We start from the raw sequence: 22,532 nt of genomic DNA, 5'->3' as shown, positions 1-22,532 counted from the left end.
ATTGTAGTGATCTGAACCATTCGTGGTGACCCCATTGTCATTTGACAGACACTTGTTTTCCCAGTCTTCCCTGCAGCTAAGAGCGGCCATATGACACAGGTCTCATCAAAGAGGACATAACTGGAAATCGGCTGAGGGGTTTCTGAGAATATTTTTTTTTTAATAAGAAAGACAAGCCTGCAAGAAGAGTCTGCTAGCGAAGGCTATACCTTCCATGTGCTGTCAGGGTTTGATGTCAGCGACTGCTTTAACCATCCCTTATAACCATCAGGGAGCAAGTATGAGGAAGAACCAACACGCTGGGATCTTAGAGCACAATGTTTGAAGAAGTGTTAGTCAGTCCTCAGTGATGACCTTGAGCTTCTGAACCACCCTTAGAACCACCAATCTCTAGCCATCTTGTTATGTTACAGAATCAAATATCTTTGTTAGTTGAGTCACTGTTGTTGGTCATTCTCTAATATGCCACAGATATAGACCACTATGTCACTGAGATGAAAGGTAGCACTTAGAAGGTACCACCTTTCCCTCTGAAAGGTTAAAGTGAGATATATAGATTTGTTAAAAGAACCAAAAGGCAGTACTAAGAAGGTAACACCTTTTTCTTTGAAAAATTAAAATCAGATATATATGAGAGGGGTAGAGCAAGATGGCAGAATAGATCACTTCAGTGACTGTGACCCTGCAGAAACATCAATTTGAACAAGTATCCACAAGTGAAAATAGACCCATAAGAGCTAAGGAAACCAGATGAAAGATCACAGTTCCTGGTTGCAGCAAAATAATAATTAAAAAATACACATTAAGGGGAATAGAAAGGACAGTTTCACATTACCTGCCTCACTCTCCCCCAACCCCGGTCAGCACAGTGTGGAGAGAAGCACTGTCCACTTGGGGGAAAAAGAGGAAAGTGAGCAGAGAACTTTGCCTTGGACCCCAACACTGGGCCTGTGACAGTAAAACTCAGCACTAGGAAGACATCAATAGCCCCACACTCCAGGCCAGTACCCACAGACTAAGCCTGCAGACCTGCCCTGGTACCAAGCAGGACCATGCAGCCCCAGACTTCAGGCTTGCATAACAGACTAGATTCCAGGCCGATACAGCCACTGGGCCTACTTCAGCAGTCCCAGGCTCTGGTAGGCCTTAGCAGCCCTGGGCTTCAGGTACACAGTGGGCCTGAGGTGGACCTCAGGCTTCCAGTGTGCCCCAGCACTACATCAGCCTCCATGGAACCTGGGCTTTGGGCCCACCCCAATGCTGCACCCACCACAGTGGCCCTGGGCTTCTGGAATACCCCAGTGCCACACTTACCACAGCAGCCCAAGTGCTATGGATCACACCAGACAGCCTGCCCAGAATCTCGGAACAGGCTGACTGTTGCGTTTTCTGAGACAAAGTCAGTCTGTGACTGGAATTAGTACCTACTTCCTCAAATCTGCAGACAATGACATATGACCACAGGGATCAAGAACAATCAAGGAAATATGATATCACCAAAGGGATGAAATAAAGTGCCAGTGACTGACCTTAAAGAAATGAGAATGTACAAAATGCCTGACTAAAAATTAAAAATAACTAAGAGAGCTCAGCAAACATCAAGAAAATGTAGAGACACAATTCAACAAAATGAGGAAATCTGTGTGATCAGAATAAGACATTTAATAGAAAGATTAAAATAATAATAATAATTTAAAAATCAAACAGAAATCCTGGAGGTAAAAAATACAATGATCAACAAGAAATGGACAGCATCAACAGCTTAATCGATCAAGCAAAATAAAGGATGTGTGAACTCAAAGACAGGTTATTTGAAAATACACATTCAAGGAAAAAAGATAAAAAAGAATGAAAAGGAACGAATAAATATATAGTACATATGGGACAGGATCAAAAGAGCAATTTTGAGTCATAGGAGTTAAAGAAGTAGAAGAAAAAGATAAAGGGGCTGAAAACTTAATTAAAGAAATAGTAGGCCAGGTGCAGTGGCTCATGCCTGTAATCCCAGCACTTTGGGAGGCCCAGGTGGGTGGATCACCTGAGGTCAGGAGTTCAAGATCAGCCTGGCCAACATGGCAAAATCCCATCTCTACTAAAAATACAAACATTAGCCTGGTGTGGTGGCTCACACCTGTAATTGCAGCTACTCGGGAGGTTGAGGCAGGAGAATCGCTTGAACCTGGGAGGCAGAGGTTGCAGTGAGTCGAGATTACACCACTGCACTCCAGCCTGGGTCACACAGCAAGACTCCATGTCAAAAAAAAAAAAAAAAAAAAGAGAGAGAGAAAGAAAGAGAGAAAGAGAGGAAGGAAGGGAGGAAGGGAGGGAGGGAGGGAAATAGTAGCAGAAAACTTTCCAAACCCGCAGAAAGTTGTAAATATTCAGTTACAGGAAGGCTAAAGGAGTCTAACCTGATTCAATCCAAATAAGAGTACTCAAGACATTTTATAATCAAACTGTCGAAAGTCAAAAACAAAAAGAAGATTCTGAAAGCAACAATAACAAAAAGAAGCAAAGAACATTTAAGGGAGTTTGAATATAGCTAGCAGACTTCTCAGCAGACAACTTATACTCCAGGAAAGAGTAGACTGATATTCAAAGTTACTAGAGAAAGAAAAAAACCTGCCAACCAAGAATACTGAAAATCTGTCCTTCAGAAAAGATAAAGAGATAAACACTTTCCCTGACAAACATACAAATCCTATCAAGTGTCTTCTCTGACCACAATGGTATAAGATGAGAAATCAATAACAGGAGAAACTTCAAAAAATTAATAAGTACATTAAAATAACATGCTCCTGAGCAACCAATAGATCAATGAAGAAGTTAAAAGAGAGGTTAAAAAAATTTCTTGAGACAAACTGAAATGGAAACACAATATACCAAAAGCTACAGGATACAGCAAAAGCAGTTCTAAGAAGACATTTGTAGTAATAAATGCCTACCTCAAAAAAGAAGAACAACCTCAAATAAACAAGTTAACATTGCACCCAAAGGGACTAGAAAAACAAAAACAAACTAAACCCAAAGTTAATAAAAGAGAGTGAATAATAAAGATCAGAGCAGACATAAATGAAATAGAGACTAGAAAACAATAGAAAAGATCAAGAGTCTGTCTTCTGAAAAGACAAACAATAGACAAAACTTTATCTAGACTAAGAAAAGATAGAAGGATCAAATAAATAAAATCAGAAAAATAAAAGAAACATTACAAAAATAAACATTAGTTTTGTAATGTGATGTCTCCTTTAAAAATAATGTCTCTTAAAAATAGAGACACTACATTACAAAAAATAATGTAAAAATAAAGGAGACATTACACTACATTACAAAAAATAAAGGATACAAAAGACAAAGGACCAAAAGAGACTATTGTGAACAATTATATACAAATCGAATAACACAGAAGAAATGGATAAATTCCTTGACACATAAAACCTACCAAGACTGTACTATGTAGATACAGACAATATTAACACATTAATAATGAGTAAGGAGATTGAATCAGTAATAGTCTTCCAACAAAGAAAAGACAAGGACCTGATGGCTTCACTGTTGAATTCTATCAAACATTTGAAGAACTAATACCAATTCTTCTCAGACTCTTCCAAATAATTGAAAAGGAGGGAGGACTCCCATTTCATGTGGCCAGCATTGCCCTGATAACAAAGCCAGGCAAGGACATTTTATTTATTTGTTTTTTAGTATAAATGGCAAAATTATAATTTCTGAAGTTTCCTGTTGAGTATTTGTGATAGCTTTTTTTTATTATTATTATTTTACTTTAAGTTCTAGGGTACATGTGCACAACGTACAGGTTTGTTACATATGTATACATGTGCCATGTTGTTGTGCTGCACCCATTAACTCATCATTTATCTTAGGTATATCTCCTAATGCTATCCCTCTCCCCTCCCCCCACCCCCCAGGGTGTGATGTTCCCCACCCTGTGTCCATGTGTTCTCATTGTTCAATTCCCACCTATGAGTGAGAACATGTGGTGTTTGGTTTTCTGTCAGGCAAGGACATTTTAAAAAGAAAGAAAATTACAGGCCAATAACCCTGATGAACTTACATGCAAAAATTCTCAACAAAATACTAGCAAACCAAATTCAGCAGCATATCAAAAAGATCATTCACCATTATTAAGTGGGATTCATCACAGATATTCAAGGATGGTTGAAAATACATAAGTCAATAAACATGACACATTATATTAAAAGAATTACAGACAAAACCATATAATCATTTCAATAGTTGCAGAAAAAGCATTTGACAAATTTCAACATTCTTTAATAATAAAAACTCTCCCCAAATTAGGTATAGAAGGAACACACCTCAACATGTTAAAGGCCATATATGACAAACCCCAGCTGATACCATATTCAATGGGAAAAATGTTGAAACCTATTTTTCTAAGACCCAGAACAAGATAAGGCTGCCCACTCTTGCCAGTTCTGTTCAACATAGTATTGGAAGTCCTAGCCAAAGCAATTAGGAAAGAGACAGAAATAAAAGACATTCAAATGGGAAAATAAGTTAAATTGTCCCTGTTTGCAGATGATATGATCTTACATATAGAAAATCCTAAAAATGCCACCAAAAACTGTTAAAACTAATAAACATATTCAGTAAAGTTACGGGTTACAAAATCAACATACAAAATCGATAGTGTTTGTATACACTAATGTTGAACTACCTGAAAAAGAAATTTTAAAAAAATACCATTTATAATAGCTACAAAAAATAAAATAGTATTAAATTTAACCAAGAAGGTTAAAAATCCCTAAACTTAAAACCTTAAAAATTTATAAAAGAAATTTTAAAAGACACAAATAAATAGAAAGATCCCTTATGTTCATGGACTGAAACATTAATATTGTTACAGTGTCCATACTCACCAAAGCAATCGACAGATCCAATGAAATCCTATTGAAATATTGATAAGATTCTTCACAGAAATAGAAAAAACAATTCTAAAATCAACGTGGAACCACAAAAGATCCCAAATAGTCAAAGCAATCTTCAGCAAAAAGAACAAAGCTGGAAACATCACACTACCTGACTTCGAAATATACCGCGAACCTAGAGTAACCAAAGCAGCATTGTACTGGCTTAAAAATAGACACATAGACCAATGGAACAGAATAGAGAGCCCAAAAATAAATCCATGCACTGATGGTCAGCTGATTTTCAACAAAGGTGCCAGGAACAAAATGGGAAAAGAACAGTCTCTTCAATAAATGGTGTTGGGACAACTAAATATCTATATACAGAAGGAAATTAGACCCTTATCTCACAACATATACAAGTATCAACTCAAAATGGATTAAAGACTTAAATACAAGACTGAATTATGAAACTACTAGAAGAAAACATAGGAGAACAGCTCCATGATACTGGTCTGGACAGTGATTTTTTAAATATAACCCCAAAAGACTGGGTAACAAAAGCAAAAATAGATAAACGAGATAACATCAAACTAAAAAGCTTCCCTATACAGCAAAGGAATTAATCAACAGATTGAAGAAACAACCTACAGAATGAGAGAATATATTTTCAAATCATACATCTGATGAAGGGTTAGTATCCAAAATTTACAAGGAACTCAAACAACTTAATAGCAATAAAACAAATAACCCAATTAAAAATTGAGCAAATAAACTGAGTACACATTTCTCAAAATAAGACATACAAATATCCAATGGATTTATGGAAAAAATGCTCAACATCACTAATCATCTTTATCAAAAAGACAAAAGATAACAAGTGTTGGAGAGGATGTAGAGAAAAGGGAACCCTCAAACATTATTGGTAGGAATGTAAACTAATGCAGCCATTATGGAAAATGGTATAGAGCTTCCTCAAAAAATCAAAGATAGAACTATCACATCTAGTAATCCCACTATTAGATATATTAAATATACCCAAAGGAAATGAAATCAGTATGCCTATTTCTCTACTGCTATTTTTATTGAAGTATTATTCATAATAGCCAAGAAACATTATCCACGTAAGTGTCCATCAAAGGATGACTGGATAGAGAAAACATGGTATATATACACAAATTTTTTCCTTCTTTATTCTTTATTTCCTTATTTTTTTCCTTATTTATTCAGCCATAAAAAGAAGGAAATCCTGTCATTTGCAACAACATGGATGATCCTGGAGGATGTTACGTCAAGAGAAATAAGCCATGCACAGAAAGACAGATACCACATGGTCTCACTCATGTGGAATCTAAAAAAGCTGGTCTCCTAGAAACAGAGAATAGAATAGTTGTTACCAAGGTCTGAAGTAGCTGGCAGAGAGGGAGGAGGAATGTTGGCCCAAGGATACAACATTTCAGTTAGGTAGGAGGAGTAATTTCAAGAGATCTTTTGTACCACATGATGACTATAGTTAACAATATATTGTATTTTTGAAAAATGCTAGGAGAGTGAATATGAAGTGTTCTCACCACAAAAATGGTAACCTGTGTGAGGTAATGCGTATGTCAATTAGCTAAATTTAGTCACTCCACAAGTATATACAATTCAAACTATCATGTTGTACACAATAAATATATACAATTGTATCTGTCAATTAAAATAATAATACAATTTAAAACAAAAACCAAATCAAATAGAATAAAAATAAAAGTGGATATAGTAACTTTTTGTCCATTTTGTTAGAGATGAAGACTGGAGAAAAGTCACATGAAAGGACTTGATACCAAGTGTGTTACAGATCTTGAAGAGCCACTGCAGGGCCTGTACCTGCACTAGAAAAGCTTTTAATCCTCAGGAAAAAAAAGTTCAAGATAAGTCATTTTCTCTCAAATTTGCCATAGAATCATGAGTAAATAAAGAATATTGGTATTTTGATTGGCTTCCCACTCTGCTTCAATACTGTCTTCCCCCCTTTTCTTGACTGTGACTGGTTTGTGAGAGCCAACCATGTAAGTTTGCTGATAATGAAAATTACCAACTGGCAGCTCTTATGTGTCTCTTGACAAAGGCGTTTGCTGAGCCCTGGCCTCATGAGTGAGACAGAGAATTGAGGAGAACCCTGGTCTTGGGTATCATTGAACTTCACAAAATGACAGCAAGCATCACAGCCTCCCAACTGTGTGGGTAAATGGTACAAGGTGTTATTTCTCAGATTATCTATTAGTCCAATTTCAGTGAGATTTTGGCAGGACGAGATCAAATAAAATTAAAGAAATACAGTTTTTTGATAAAAATAATTACAGTAAAACTAAGAGCTATACAACTTTTAGCTCAATTTTCTTCTTTGTGTGAAGAAGAACACATACATGTAGGCATTCGGGGAAACAGGAGAAACGAGAAATTCAGAACATTTCTTCCTCCTCTTCCAAACTCAGATCTTTACAACCCTTCCTTCTTAAAATGAATCACTACATTTTTAATCCTTTTATTAGTGGTTTTTCATGTGTAATGTCTCATCTGTGGAAACCTTTCACCAATTTCCCTAATTTCTAATCCTCCTCCAGAATCAGGTCCATGTCTCTTTCCAAGGAAGCCTTTCCTGACCCTCCACAGTAAGTCACAGTTCCTCCTTAAGTGCTCACAGGACCCCATGCTTAGCTTTCACGCCACTTAGACTATTTGTCATGAAGCAATGCGTTCTGTAATGTGTTACTTAATGTCTGACTCACTGACAGAATGAAATCCCAGGAGGGCAAGAACACTGTCATATTTACCACTGAATCCTAATATCCTCCACATAGTAGACACTTAATAAATGCTTAGTAAAATCTTCAGGGTGAATGCAAGCTCTCAGTGAAATTAAATCCTGTATGGAGAACATTTATATCCCAGAATGGGATATAGCAAATAAATATTATACTAAAATATGTAATATAGTAAATACATACATTAAATAAATATTAATTTATTGCATATTTGAGCCTTATGTCAATCTTAGAAAACAAGTAGGACAGGTATCAGATAAAATTCTCAATTTTTAAGTAATGAAATATACTCAGAGGGGTTGCAATTACACATCCCTCATAATAAGCGGAGGCCAAGCTCACACTGAAGGCTCCTCCACCACTCTTTCTAATGACCTGAGCTCTAAAGAGAGGATACCTGGGATGCCAAACGAGCCTATGCTTCCAAAATATCTACTAAACTGAAAAAACCCATCCTAAGCATCTTCAGTGTCTGATCCAGAAGCAGATATCAATGCAACTTGGTTTCTTCATCATTGTGGCAGAGGCTGCTATTTCCTATCTAATATTCCTTCTCCCTGTCTTCAAGATAGGACTACCGTTAAAATAACAACGGATTCATGGAAAACCTGTTTTTCTCTGGCTCTCTTCCATGACCAATGAGATATAAGTGAAGGTGATATGTGAGCATTCCCAGGAATCTGCTTAAAGAGAGTTGACTCAGCTGGGAAGAGGTCCCTCTTGTCCTAAAATGCAGGCATGATGACCAGCAGCTGTATAAGACAATGAGGAGAGTTTAAGGTTGAAATGATGTGCTGAGGATAACAGAATAGCACTAGGGTCCCTGCGGGCTAGTCATCCCTGGTGACTGTGGGAGCTGAGCCACCATTTCAGCCTGAAGTGCCTATCCACAAGATTTCTGTTGTATGAAAGAGAAATATACTTCTAACTTATTTAAATTTCTGTTATTATTTTTACGCAGCTAAACATAACCTTCATTGACACGATCATTTCCAAAGCCATGGGAAAAAGTAATAATGGGGCCCACTGTTATTTTTTCGATCCTCCAAGTGAGAATCTGAGAAAATGTAATAAAAATGTATACACTGTCATTCAATTCAAGAAGCAAGAACGTTAGCAACAAAATAACTTGTAAAAAGTGGAAGGAATCAGTGGAAATAAAAGAGTCAAATGAGTACATCTAATTAAAGAACACGTGACAAAAGCACAAGCAGTTTCTTTGAAAAGTCCAATAAAATAGATCTGTTTCAGAAGAAAGAGCAAACACAAATAAGCAGGATAAGAATGAGAAAAATGCCTGAACTACTAGTAGGAAGAAATGCTTAAAATATAGGAAAATATTGGATACAAATTTATAGCAACAGATTTGACAATTTACATGAAATAAACCATTTTCTATGAAAGTATAAATTGTCAAAATTTACTCAAGAGGCAAGGAAACCCAAGTACACCATTATTCATGGAACAAATCATAAATGAGCCAAAAATATATATTTAAAACCAAACAAATAGTAATTATATACCAGAATCAGGCAGGTTCTCCCAATCAATCTAGGAAAAAAAGTTTTTCTATTAATTAAACTTCGCTTAAAATATACCAAAAGGAATAGAAAACTTCAAACAAGCACGAAATAAACTAATTCCATCTTGGAGATGCAAATACGTATGCACAATATAGATGAAAAAATATTTTAAAAATTAGCAAATCCACTCTAGCATGTACTATGATAGCGTTTTTCCTGCCTAACACATTTCTTTCTCACCACCAATCCCTAAACTTCTTTTTGTAATGCTACTTTCTTTAAGGAATTGTTCCTCCCCTATTCTGGAAGAGCCCACACTACTTCTGCTCAACCATGGAGTAGACATGTGACCTAAACCAGACGAATAAGATTCTCTCTGCTTGAAATTTAGTTCTTCAAAACATCATAAGGTGGTCACTTCCTCTCAAGCTTGGTGTTTGGCTGGTGGTGACCCACGCGGGTTCAACACGTGTATCAAGAAGTATTATTTCTGTTTGGGGCCCATCTACCCTGGCCATGACATAATGTTCATCTGCAACGATTGCAACGTGTTCAGATTTTGTAAATCTAAACGGCATAAACAAGTCAAAAAGAAGCATAATCCTTGCAAAGTTAGGTGGACTAAAGCATTCCGGGAAGTAGCTGGTAAAGAGCTTACAGTGAATAATTCATTTGAATTTGAATAACGTAGAAATGAACCTATCAAATCCAGCGAGAGCTATGGAATAAAACTATTGATGCAATGAAGAGAGTTGAACAGATCAAACAGAAACGCTAAGCTAAATGTATAATAAACAGATTAAAGAAAAATAAAGAGCCACAGAAAGTCCAGGATATCGAATAATTCAAGCAAAACATCCATCTTATCCGAGTCCCTCTTGCAAGCAAAGGGAAGCAGCTGGAAGAGAAAATGGTACAGCAGTTAACTACAGGACGTAGACATGAAGATGCTTCTTAAACATCTCTGTAACCGTTTCTTGATGTACATTTGAAAATGTCCTTTGGAGACTTAGAACTGCTAAATGATTGGTTTATTTTTTATATAAGGTCACTTAAATGAAAAGTGATTAAAATATATCTTTCCTACATTACTATCTTCAAAACATCAGATATTACAGATGTTAGATTGCATCTCAGTGTAAAATCTTCACTGATAGATGTACTCATGTAAATCATGAAACTTCTACCTATAACTATAGAAGTGAATTGTGGACATAAAATGGTTATGCCATTTGGATAATGGCAGTAGGTACTGTTTCCGGAATTGGTGGGTTCTTGGTCTCGCTGACATCAAGAATGAAGCCACGGTCACTCGCAGTGAGCGTTACAGTTCTTAAAGATGGTGTGTCTGGGGTTTGTTCCTTCAGATGTTCAGATGTGTCCGGATTTCTTCCTTGCGGTGGGTTTGCAGTCTCACTGACTTCAGGAGTGAAGCTGCAGACCTGGACGGTGAGTGTTACAGCTCTTAAAGACGGCATGTCTGGAGATGTTTATTCCTTCTGATGGGTTCGTGGTCTCGCTGGCCTCAGGAGTGAAGCCGCAGACCTCCGTTACAGCTCAAAAACGCAGTGTGGACCCAAAGACTGAGCAGCAGCAAGATTTATTACAAACAGCAGAAAAACAAAGATTCCAGAGCGTGGAAGGAGACCCCAGCAGGTTGCGCTGCTGGCTCAGGCAGCCTGCTTTTATTCCCTTATCTGACCCCACCCGCATCCTGCTGATTGGTCCATTTTACAGAGAGCTGATTGACCCATTTTACGGAGAGCTGATTGGCCCATTTTATAGAGAGCTGATTGGTCCATTTTGACAGGGCACTGATTGGTGTGTTTACAAACCTTGAGCTAGACACAGAGTGATGATTGGTGCATTTACAATCCTTTAGCTAGACACAAAAGTTCTCCAAGTCCCCACTAGATAAGCTAGACACAGAGCACTGACCGGTGCATTTACAATCCTTTAGCTAGACACAGAGTGCTGATTGGTGCATTTACAATCCTCTAGCTAGACATAAAAGTTCTCCAAGTCCCCACCAGATTAGCTAGATACAGAGTGCTGATTGGTGCATTCAAAAACTCTGAGCTAGACACAGAGTTCTGATTGGTGCATATACAAATCCTCCAGCTAGACATAAAAGTTCTCCAAGTACCCACCCAACTCAGAAGCCCAGCTGGCTTTGCCTAGTGCATCCTGCGCTGGGGCCATGGGCGGAGCTGCCCGCCAGTCCCACACCGTGCCCCGCACTCCCCAGCCCTTGGGCCGTCAATGGGACTAGGCACCGTGGAGCAGGGGGTGGTGCCCGTTAGGGAGGCTTGAGTCGCGCGGAAGCCCATGGATTGGGGGGTGCACCGGCATGGCGGGCTGCAAGTCCAGAGCCCTGCCCCGCGGGGAGGCGGCTGAGGCCCCGCGAGAATTCAAGCACGGTGCGGGCGGGCTGGCAGTGCTGGGCGACCCGGCACACCCTCCGCAGCTGCTGGCCTAGGTGCTAAGCCCCTCACTGCCAGCTCAGGGAGGGGCTCCCACAGTGCGGTGGTGGACTGAAGGGCTCCTCAAGAGCGGCCAGAGTGGACGCCGAGGCCAAGGAGGTGCCGAGAGCCAGCGAGGACTGCTAGCACGTGGTCACCTTTCAGTAGCATTTGTATAACAACTAATGGCAAAAATTCATGGCTAGTGATGTATGAAATAAAATATTCTTTGCAGTAAAATATTCCCTTTATTAATGTTGTAGAAGGGCGGATACAACAAGGAACTAACAATTTGTGCGACAGCGTGAAATATTATTGTGATTATAGTATTTCCTGTTTTGGTTTATTTGCATCTTAGAAGAGCATAATGACACTGTTTGATGAGGCCTAATTATGCTGGACTGTTTTGACCTGGTTTAACCCTTCTGATAGGTAGTTGTGGATGCTGGGGATGAGAACTGAATAATCTTTGCCTGGAATGGCATTACACTCTAGAATTTCCACTTTGAAGAATACTCGGTTCTAACCTGTGATTCCTGGCAGAACAAACTTTATTTTTCTAGCCTAACAATGATCTAGAAGCAGAGGAATCCCAGTGCCTTTTAAAAATTTATTATGTGGTTTTCTTTTAAAAAGCTCCTAATTGTTTTTGGAAAGTAGAATTTATGGGTACAACATCTGTTCATTATTTGGACATAAAATGAAATCATTTTAAAAGTAAAAAAAAAAAGAAAACATCATAAGGTAATAAAGGTAATTGGGGGTAAACGATATGATAGTGTTGTAGGAGCAATGCGATCTGCTAGTTTCTGTTGCTCGGCTCCTCCAAGCAGTCTTGGTTCTCCTTGAGCTTTCATTGTTCAGCTCTTTGTTTCTTCAAAATATCCCCACTATATTTTCAACAAACTCCTCTTTTATTGCTATTAAATGCCTATTAGTCATTGTTCGCCACCAGATAAATTCAATTCAAATGATTAGAATAGCTAGAAATAGCGATTTACTTACCTGGGCAGAATAGTGTTTCACTTACCTGGGTATATTAACCTGGTAGAAAAATTATGCAATACCAATAGAAGCAAAAAAAAGCACTAACATTTAATGCTTAATCTTTAAAAAAGAAAACTCTTAGTAAACTAAAAATAGAAGGCATTTTCCTTAACTTAAGGATATTTGCCAGAAAACATCATAACTTGACAGTGACATTTAAAGTAACCTCATGAAAGTCGGGATAAGGTAGCTACCTTCTATCAGTCCTACTATTCAACATTGTCCTATAGGCCCTGGCCAGAGCCTCTAGGTGCCACTGAGATAAGAACAATCAAGACAGAAACAAGATTTTCTGCAATTATTTTAATAACCTTGTAACTAAAGTAATGTCTTCAGAATCATTTAGTACGTGATCTTTATCCTAATTACTGAGGGGCAGGTAGGGATAGAGATTATAATTTGGTTTTACAAAAAGAAAAAATGCAGTAATATTTTACTTGCAAATAAGATTAATTTTGGAGGGGAGCAGAAAAGATACCAAGTCTTTCTATGACTGCAAAGCCATGATGGAAAAAAAAAATGGTGAAAGATAGTTTCAAATAATTTTTTTCTTTTTTGGGGGCTTCAGAAGAAAGGGATGCAAGACAGCGAAGCTGGCCAGTGTTGTCCCAGGTTACCCTTTTGGGCAAGAAAAGAGACAGATAGATAAGATAAATGATGATACAACTTGAGGACAGAGAGGTCTCATGTCTCCTGTTTCCCATTTGGGTCTCTGGGCGGAGTCCGATTCATAGGTTACCTGTATAAGGCCATTCTCACATTGGTGTAAAGAAATACCTGAGACTGGGTAATTTATAAAGAAGAGAGGTTTAATTGGCTCATGGTTCTACAGGCTTTATAGAAAGCATGTTGCCAATGTCTGCTCAGCTTCTGGGGAGGCTTCAGGAAGCCTACAATCATGGCAGAAGGTGAAGGGGGAGCAGGCATGTTACATGGCAGAAGCAGGAGCAAGAGAAAGGAGAGGGGGAGGCGCCACACACTTTGAAACAACCAGATCTCGTGAGAACTTGCTGTCATGAGGCTAGTACCAAGAGGATGGTACTAAACCATTCAAGAGTAATCTGCTCCCATGATGAAATCGCCTCCCACCAGAACCCACCTCCAACATTAGGGGTTATAATTGAACATGAGATATAAATGAGGACACAGATCCAAACCATATCATTACCCAAAACCATAATGGGATTAAAACACACTAAAGCGAATTGGAGATACATGCAAAGTGAGGCATTGAAATTTAGTTTTCACAGGCCACCATCAATTCCTACCCGGTAGGACACGAGATTCAGAGTCTGGGAACCTGTGACCTGAGAGTAGAGGGTGGGAGGGACCATCAAGCCAGAGGCTTAGGCAGAGAATGAGGCTGAGACTCAGGGGTGCAGCCAGCAAGAACTGAGGGGATTGCATGTTGATAGGGCAGGGGCCGAGGGACTGGGGCCTGTGGGGAGGGGTGAGTGTGACCACTACATCCAGGAGCATTAATAAATTTAAAAAAAAAAGAGTTGTAAATTCATTGTCCAGAGACTACTATACTGAAGTCCATCAGAGCAAAGATGTCACCACAGAGAAGACAGAGTAAGAGTATTACACCCATCTGAATCCTCCTTCTCATCACCACCACTAAGACAGGGCAATTTTCCTCATATACCCAGACCCTATCTTGGTGAAATTAAAAGGGAAGGGGCCAGCTCTCCAAAAAACGGTGCTTTTTTTTTTTTTTTTCCTTTCCCTGGAGAGACTGAGAACACACTAAAGAGACTACTTCAATTGTCAGATTGGAAAAAAGACACTGTTTTTTGTTTGTTTCTTTGTTTGTTTTTGAGACAGAGAGTCTTGCTCTATTGCCCTGGCTGGAATGCAATGGCGCATCTCGGCTCACTGCAACCTCCACCTCCCGGGTTCAAGAGATTCTCCTGCCTCAGCCTCCCAAGTAGCTGGGATTACAAGAGCCAGCCACCACATCTGGCCAATTTTTGTATTTTTAGTGGGGAGAGACGGGGTTTCACCATGTTGGCTAGGCTGGTCTCAACCTCAAGTGATCCACCCACCTCAGCCTCCCAAAGTGCTGGAATTTCAGGTGTGAGCCACTGTGCATGGCTGACACTGACTGTTTAATGTTAACATTTAAATGTTTTCACTGCTAACTAGCAAGTCAGAAAACCAGATCAAATCTAGACACAAAAAATAAATTACATTTTCTGTCAAAATAAGTGGCAAGATTATATAAATGTTATAAACCTGGGTCAGTCTACCAAAGAATCACAAGATGATCAGCTGGAAAACTGTTTTAGAACAAAGAAGAGGGTCAAGTAAGGTGGCCAGATAGGTCTACATATAAAAATCAGAAGTTTTACATGAAAAATAACCAATTAGAAATATAATTTTTTAAAAAAGATCCCATTCATAATACACTCTCCTTATGAGATGTGCCAGATAGTATTTTTAAAAACTATAAAATACTACTTTAGAGTGTGAGAGAAAACCTAAATAAATGAGATATTGCATGATCTTGGGTGCGAAGATTTTATTTTTAATGTCAAATTTCCAAAAGGATTTTTTACTTGAAATTGACAAAATGAGCCTAAAGTTTGTTTGGAAGATTAGTCAATAAAATGCACTTCTTCTCCAGAGCAATGACTAGGAATTTCTCTTACCGCAGGGAAAGGAGCTACCCACACCCTCCCATCCCAGTTGGCTTTCCAGTCCACCTGTCTCGCCCGCCCTCCGGACTCAGAACCTGTCCCTCAGTCCTTTCAAGGCTATGGAGTCAAGCAGACCACAGTGACCTTGGGCAAGGTCAAACTGATAAACCTCTCTGAGCCTCAATTTCCTCATTTGCAAGATAAGGTCACCCAGGTTGCTGGACTAATAATTGAATGAAATATAATTCCATAATTTCAGTGTCTGGTGAGATCTCTGGCAAATAACGTGTACTAAATAGATAGATGTAACAGTTGTAGTTATTGTTATTACTCTCATTATTACTACTATTATTTGGTCAATATTGTTAGGTCTTGCAATAAAAAAGCATTTACTAAAAATAAGACTAAAAATAGAACTTGCAAAAGACAAGAGTTGTACATTTAATTATAAAGATTTAAACTTCCTATACAGCAAAGAACATCATAAACAAGGTTAATTCGCAGAAAAATATATCTGTGACACATACAAAACATGAAGTCAACTATCTTAGATATATATTTTTTAAGTCACACAAATTAATAGAAAAAAGATAAAATGTAAAGAGAAAAATGGACAAAAGATCTAAAATGGTAGCCAGGTGCGGTGGCTCATGTCTGTAATCCCAGCACTTTGGGAGGCCAAGGTGAATAGATCACTTGAGATCAGGAGTTCGAGATCACCCTAGACAACATGGTGAAACCCCATCTCTACTAAAAGTACAAGAATTAGCCGGGTGTGGTGGTGGCACATGCCTGTAATCACAGCTGCTTGGGAGGCCGAGGCAGGAGAATTGCTTGAACCCCAGAGGTGGAAGTTGCAGTGAACTGAGATCATGCCCCTGTACTCCAGCCTGGGCAACAGGGCAAGACTCCATCTCAAAAAAAAAAAAAAAAAAAAAAAAAAAACTAAAATGGCAATTCACAAAATAATAAATAAATAAAATGAAAAAGGCCAAAGCCAATGAAGATAGCTTTAGTCTCAATAAGACTCAAAGTACAAATAAAAATGATAATCATGTTCACATACATTTGGCAAACATTATAAAAACTTAAACCAGGAATATATCCAATTTGCTTTGGGTAGAATATATTTATGTTCTTTGCAATCACTTTCTGGTATAGGTAAGTTTTCCTGCTAAACCTTTTCTGGTGTGGTTGTTTCCCTGGGATACAACTAAGGCCTCTGGGGCAACTCACCCATATCTTGACACAGATATTTTGATACCTGGTCAGTGAGTGTCACCAATTCAGATCACTTAAGAACAGTCATTGAACAAGAAAATTGAAAGTCTCTGAAATCTTACTGCTCATGTATGAAAAAAACTTTATATAATTCTAAAAAACATTTTAATAATTCTAAAAATTTTGCAAAACATTGCCAAGAATGAGCTGTGAATCTGAAAGAACATTTTCTAAACTATTAATACGACTTTAAAACTTTAAAATTAGACATGCCACAGGAAAGACTAGATTATCTTTCTATTCTCTCTGTAAAAATACTAGAAAATTGTCCTACAAAGAGGTAATCATAGAGAATACAGATTAAAAATACGGGAAAGAAATATTATAGGTGTATCAGGCATTCAATAGTCATGTCGCTGAATATTTGAATATCATCTCTGAATACTAGGACACGAAAATATGGAGAGGGGAACTCAAACAGTGCTGCTTTGGGCAAGGAGGTTCAGTCCTCTTTTTCCAAATCTATTTTTCCACCCACATTTTGAGTGCTAACATTTAGCCTGCCGTGACTAGCAAATGGTTCCATGATAAAGGAGCCAAGAACCCAGGTTCTTTGTCTTGGTTTTACATCAGAGGGGCAAGAGGGAACCTCAGACCTCCTCGGCCTAAAAGAACACCAAGAACACAGGGCCAGCTACCTAAGCAGGTGAAGAGTGTACATTCCCTGTGAATGTCACCTTGGCATTGGGCCCTTTGCATTCAGGAATCCAATTATATGAATGCTCAGTACATCCTAACATATTTAGTAGTCCTGAAGGCCATTCCTCTAGAACAAGAAATAGAAATGAGCTGCTATTTCAGTTTAGCCTAATCTTTGGCCAGGAAGTTCAGCCAAATCACTTTGGAAGCCATGACAGTTTGTCACTGGAGATGCAGGACACCAAAGAGAGCTCACTTACAACACATCAGAGTGAAAATGCTATTTGCTGCCCAACTGCCAGCAGAGGAGGTGCATTTGAGACTTTAACAGGATCGGAAGAGAAGCTTGCCACACACAATTTATCTTTCCCAATTGTCTTCACTGTTTTTTTCCACAGCTAAGAGACAAGTACCCAGCCTCTTCAAACCCATTGTAGCTCAACAAATAACATATAAACCAGCAAGGCAGACAGTCCATTTCATTTCCAGGTTATCTGAGGATGCCCATATTTTTATATGTGGGATGAATAGAGGAGGATATGATGTTTTAGAACTTTTTATTTTAAAATAATTATAGACTTTTAGGAAGTTGCAAAAATAGTACATGGAGTCTCATGCCTTCTTCATCCAACGTCCCCTAATAGTGACATTGCAAATAACTGTAGTATAATTAGGATTGCCAGATAAAATATAAGATATACAGTTAAATTTGAATTTCAGATAACAAATAACTATTCAGTAGAAATGTTTCCTGATAATCCTTGTTGTTTATCTAAAGCTAAATTTAACTAGGTGTGCTGTATTTTTATTTGCTGAACCTGGCAATCCTAAGAGGTGTAAAATGTAAAAATGAGGAAATTGACATTGGTACAGTATTGGTAACAAGACTACAGATCTCATTCAATTTTCATCATTTTTACATTCGTTCATTTATATAGTTATATATAGTTGTGTGATTTTTTAAAATTTCGAAAACAAAAACGAAAAGTCTGAGAACTTTGCAATGCAGAGCCCACCACAGCTATGCCTAATCACTGCCCGATTTGCCATAGAATTGATGATTCACTCAAGCCTGGCCAAAGTTATAGGCTACGAGCAGCAGAACTGATGGAAACCAACAGATTTGGGGTTTTCTCTAGCCTAAAGAACTCAATTAGCTTTCCACTGCCTGAGGAAGGTCATCCACTTGAATGTCCTTTGTTTTTATTGTCCCTAGACCATAATTTCCTGTGTGAATGGCCATTTTCATGCTTTGTAACAAGAGGATGAGTCAAATTCCTTTGCTTGGGCTATAATTTATAATCTGCAACCCACAATTCAATATTCAATCTCTTTGTTTTCTTTGTGAACAGTGGTGGCTAAAAATAAGAAAAGTAAGTCCTGTGGAGAAAACAAATCCAACCTCACACTGTCTAAGCCATGCTAACCAGGCAGCTTTCATCAAGGACCCATGGTCGGAGGCACCATGGGCATCCACTGTCAGAATCACCAGATGAAGCAAGGAACGGATTTGCTCCATTGTAAGACACATCCCCCCAGCCCCATGACCTCCACCAGGCTATTCCAGCCACCTTAGCCTCTCAGAAAGAGCATATTTTAAATGCAAGGGGTGTTGCTTGCCTCTTGAAGAGTTAAAGAAGATTTTTATTAAAGATATACAACACCAGCCAGGCATGGTGGCTCATGCCCATAATCCCAGCACTTTGGGAGGCCAAGGCGGACGGATCACCTGAGGTCGGGAGTTCGAGATCAGCCTGACCAACATGAAGAAACCCTGTCTCTACTAAAAATACAAAATTAGCCAGGTGTGGTGGCACATGCCTGTAATCCCAGCTACTTGGGAGGCTGGGGCAGGAGAATCACTTGAACCCAGAGGCGGAGGTTGCAGTGAGCCGAGATCGCACCATTGCACTCCAGCCTGGGCACCAAGAGCGAAACTCTGTCTCAAAAAAAAAAAAAAAAAAAAAAAAAGATATACAACACCAAAATAGTATCCTGAGACACAAGAGAATAAATCTGCAGAAACGTTGATTCATCTGTAGCTAGGGAGACCAGAGAAATCTTCTGGGAGACCTGTACCTAGATCCTTCTCCTATGTGGAGAAGATTCCTTGGAGTTATTCTCCAGACTGCTACAACCCAATGATCAACTTTTCCTAGGTTCCCATTGAAAAGGGAGGAAAATGAGAATTCGGTGATGTGTTTTTCATAGTTAACTATTTCAATTTGAAGGAGTGACTTTTATTTTAAATTATGTTCTTTCTGTTTTTTAGTAACAAAATGTCCTGTTATGAAATGAGAGTAACAGTAAGATTTTCTGTCCTTTGTTGTTCTTCTTTGACAAATAAAATGTTGATGTGTCTGTCATTTATAGCCACAATAATTCTATGAAACACACTACCTCCAAAGCTCAGTGGCATATAAAAATAAGCATGTGTTTCTTGGGCATGTCTAAGATTGGCTGGGACAGCCCTTTACCACGTGTGTTTCAATATCCTGGGTCCACTGGGCTATCTGTGCATCCTCTCCCCACGACAGAGGTAAAGAGCCAACCTAAACATCCTGTTGATGAAAGCCAATGACATGGTTGAGCCCAAAGTCAAGGGATGGAGAAATACACTCCACCCTTTATGGGGCTAAGACTGTGAAAGTACAGCAACGCTACAGGGGTGGGGAAAGTTCTTGTGACTAATAGTCCAGTCTATCACATGTTGGTAATTATATCAGCTCCCATTTTCTCTTGGTATTTGCTGACCCAGAGAAAGACAGCCATTTGAGCATCACAGCTTCAAAGGATACCTTTGGCCATAGGAATAAAAACCTAACCTAATAAACAGTAGTTTAGAAAAACCAGAAGTAGGAGCCATGAGATTGGAATTTATCATCAGCAATACTATGGGTCCTTATTAGGCGGTGACTGTCCCAGCTGTGAGTGTTCTGTGCTTGCATCTCTCTTTTTGCAAAATATGAGCATCTGGGAGAAATCTACAATGACTGTACTGCATCTGTCACACTTTTAAGGTATCTTTGATATAGTGGTTAGGTGTTTCGTTTTGTTGGAACCATGGGAATCAAATTTACTATCCAGAATTCTGTGTGAGATCATAGATCATAGATTAATTCACCTGCCAAGCCTTCTCTGTACACCTGCAATGGATCTCATTTCCATCCAAGGACTTTACTATTATTAGTTCATTATTAATTCATCATCCAAATTGCCACTTTATGACAGATGATACGCCAACCTTTTTTTTTTTCTTTTTTGAGATGGAGTCTCACTGTGTCGCCCAGGCTGGAGTGCAGTGGCGTGATCTCAGCTCACTGCAACCTCCACCTCCCAGGTTCAAGTAATTCTCCTGCCTCACCCTCCCAAGTAGCTGGGACTACAGGCACGCACTACCGTGCCTGGCTAATTTTTGTATTTTTTAGTAGAGACAGGGTTTCACCATATTGTCCAGGCTGGTCTAGAACTCCTGACCTCGTGAGCCACACGCCTCGGCCTCCCAGAGTGCTGAGATTACAGGCATAAGCCACTGCACCCGGCTGATACTCCAGCTGTTTTTGAGCTTGTTCGGGTTCAGTTTTGTCAATGAAATGCTCAGCGCCTTGTTTATGTTTTTAATTTTTTTGATTAAAAAAATACCCTGGAAATCATCACCATGGCCTTGAGTCAGAAAGTTTAATAAACAAACATTGACAATTCCAACCGACAGTTAAAACATCTTGAAAATTACCTGCTCACTTACACTGTCATCCCAGCAGAACGAAGGTATCTGTAACAGTCAACAAAGACAAATGGCTTAAACTTTGTTCCATGTCCTGTCTCTGACTTGTGGCGCTAGAGTGGGCATGTTGCTTAATTTCTATGTCTCTCTGGTTCTACATTTACAACCTGGGGGTGGGGATGGGATTGAAATCTGTGTTTGCACATGTTTTGAAGCTCTTTGGAAGAAAAATGATACAAACCTGGAAAGCATCTTATAGTCCTAGGAAGAATGTTGCTCAAGTCTTAGCACAAAGCCAGGGGAGAACAGCTGCCTCTCAGCAGAGGCCTAAATATCTTGCTTCTCCTTTCTCAAAAGAAAGCACTGAACATACAGCCACCTGTTTCCTGGCCAGGATGCTGGGTGCAATTGCACACAAGGGAGACAAAGGCCTTTTGTTTTCTAACCAGCTGCATTTGCCGGCAGGTCTTTTGGAGTTCTACAAAACAGCATGTGTCACGTTCTACAAAACAGCGTGTGTCACACAGCTTGGTGCTGCATGGCTGGACTCCCTGGTTTCGCTATTTTAGAACACCCAGGGGTTTGTGTCCCCTTTAATAAAAGGCCATTTGGACATAATAACATTTGCCACCTTCACCAAGGCTCAATTCAAAGAGGAGTTGGCTCAGTTTGCATCAAACAAAAAAGACCTTTGTGGGACTAGGAGGGAGACGGAGAGAGGAGGAGGCAGAGTGGAAGGGAGTGGGGAGCCCTATCCTGGTAAGTTTCTGGGCACTAGAGGTTTTATTCTGTTTTTCTTCATAAACAGGTGAACTGAGTTCCTCTTATCAGGGAGACCATCATGTAAATATCAAGTCGCTCAGGGTGCTCAGCTGAAGAGGCTGGTGATGCTCCAGCCCAGATGCCTAGTCTTCGAGGAGAGCAGAAATGGCACCTTCTCCCAAGAAAGATGAACAGGAGGGAGTGGAAAGTCTCCAGCCTCACAAAAGACAGAAAAGCAGCAGCAGCAAGTGCATCACAATTCTGGAATCTGAGAAATAGACAAGGGAATGGTAAATGCCTTTCTCGTGGTCATGCGGAAGCTGAATCCCAGCCAGCAGAGGCCCCCAAGCCAAGAAACCACAGGACTGATGTCATGTGGGCTCTTGCGTCTCGGGAATCAGAGGCTTGGAGTAAGCCTAGAAGTCTTTGCCTAAAGAAGACTGGGCACACGTGTTTCAGCAAAAATCTAGAACCACAGATATCTTACTCAAGTTCCGTTAGCCAAACTACTGCCCCTATCAGAATGCAGAAAGAAGACTGGATGTTATTTTCTGAGAGTATCAAATAGAGAGTCTCTTGGATTAGAAACACCTAGGTGTGGTGTAAGCCGGGGCTGTGCCAAGGAACACAGGTGGTTTAAGCAAACAATTTGTCTATTCTACTTTGAAAATCTCCCTCAACACGATCCCTTACCTCAGGGCTTTCCTCACCCTTTCTAACAGCATGGAGCTGAATGGGTATCTTTCAGACAAGATA

The 22,532-nt window shown here is 39.3% G+C and overlaps 1 pseudogene; it reads left to right on the top strand.

Moving 5' to 3' along the window:
• The first annotated feature begins 1,052 nt into the window (after nt 1-1,052).
• LOC129016151 (probable ribosome biogenesis protein RLP24) lies at nt 1,053-10,177 on the top strand (annotated as a pseudogene).
• The last annotated feature ends 12,355 nt before the right edge of the window (nt 10,178-22,532 follow it).

The sequence above is a fragment of the Pongo pygmaeus genome, chromosome 1 (genome assembly GCF_028885625.2).
Source record: "Pongo pygmaeus isolate AG05252 chromosome 1, NHGRI_mPonPyg2-v2.0_pri, whole genome shotgun sequence".
Classification (NCBI taxonomy): domain Eukaryota; kingdom Metazoa; phylum Chordata; class Mammalia; order Primates; family Hominidae; genus Pongo; species Pongo pygmaeus.
The sequence above is the reverse complement of the archived record's forward strand: the minus strand, read 5'-3'. Positions and strand labels throughout refer to the sequence as shown.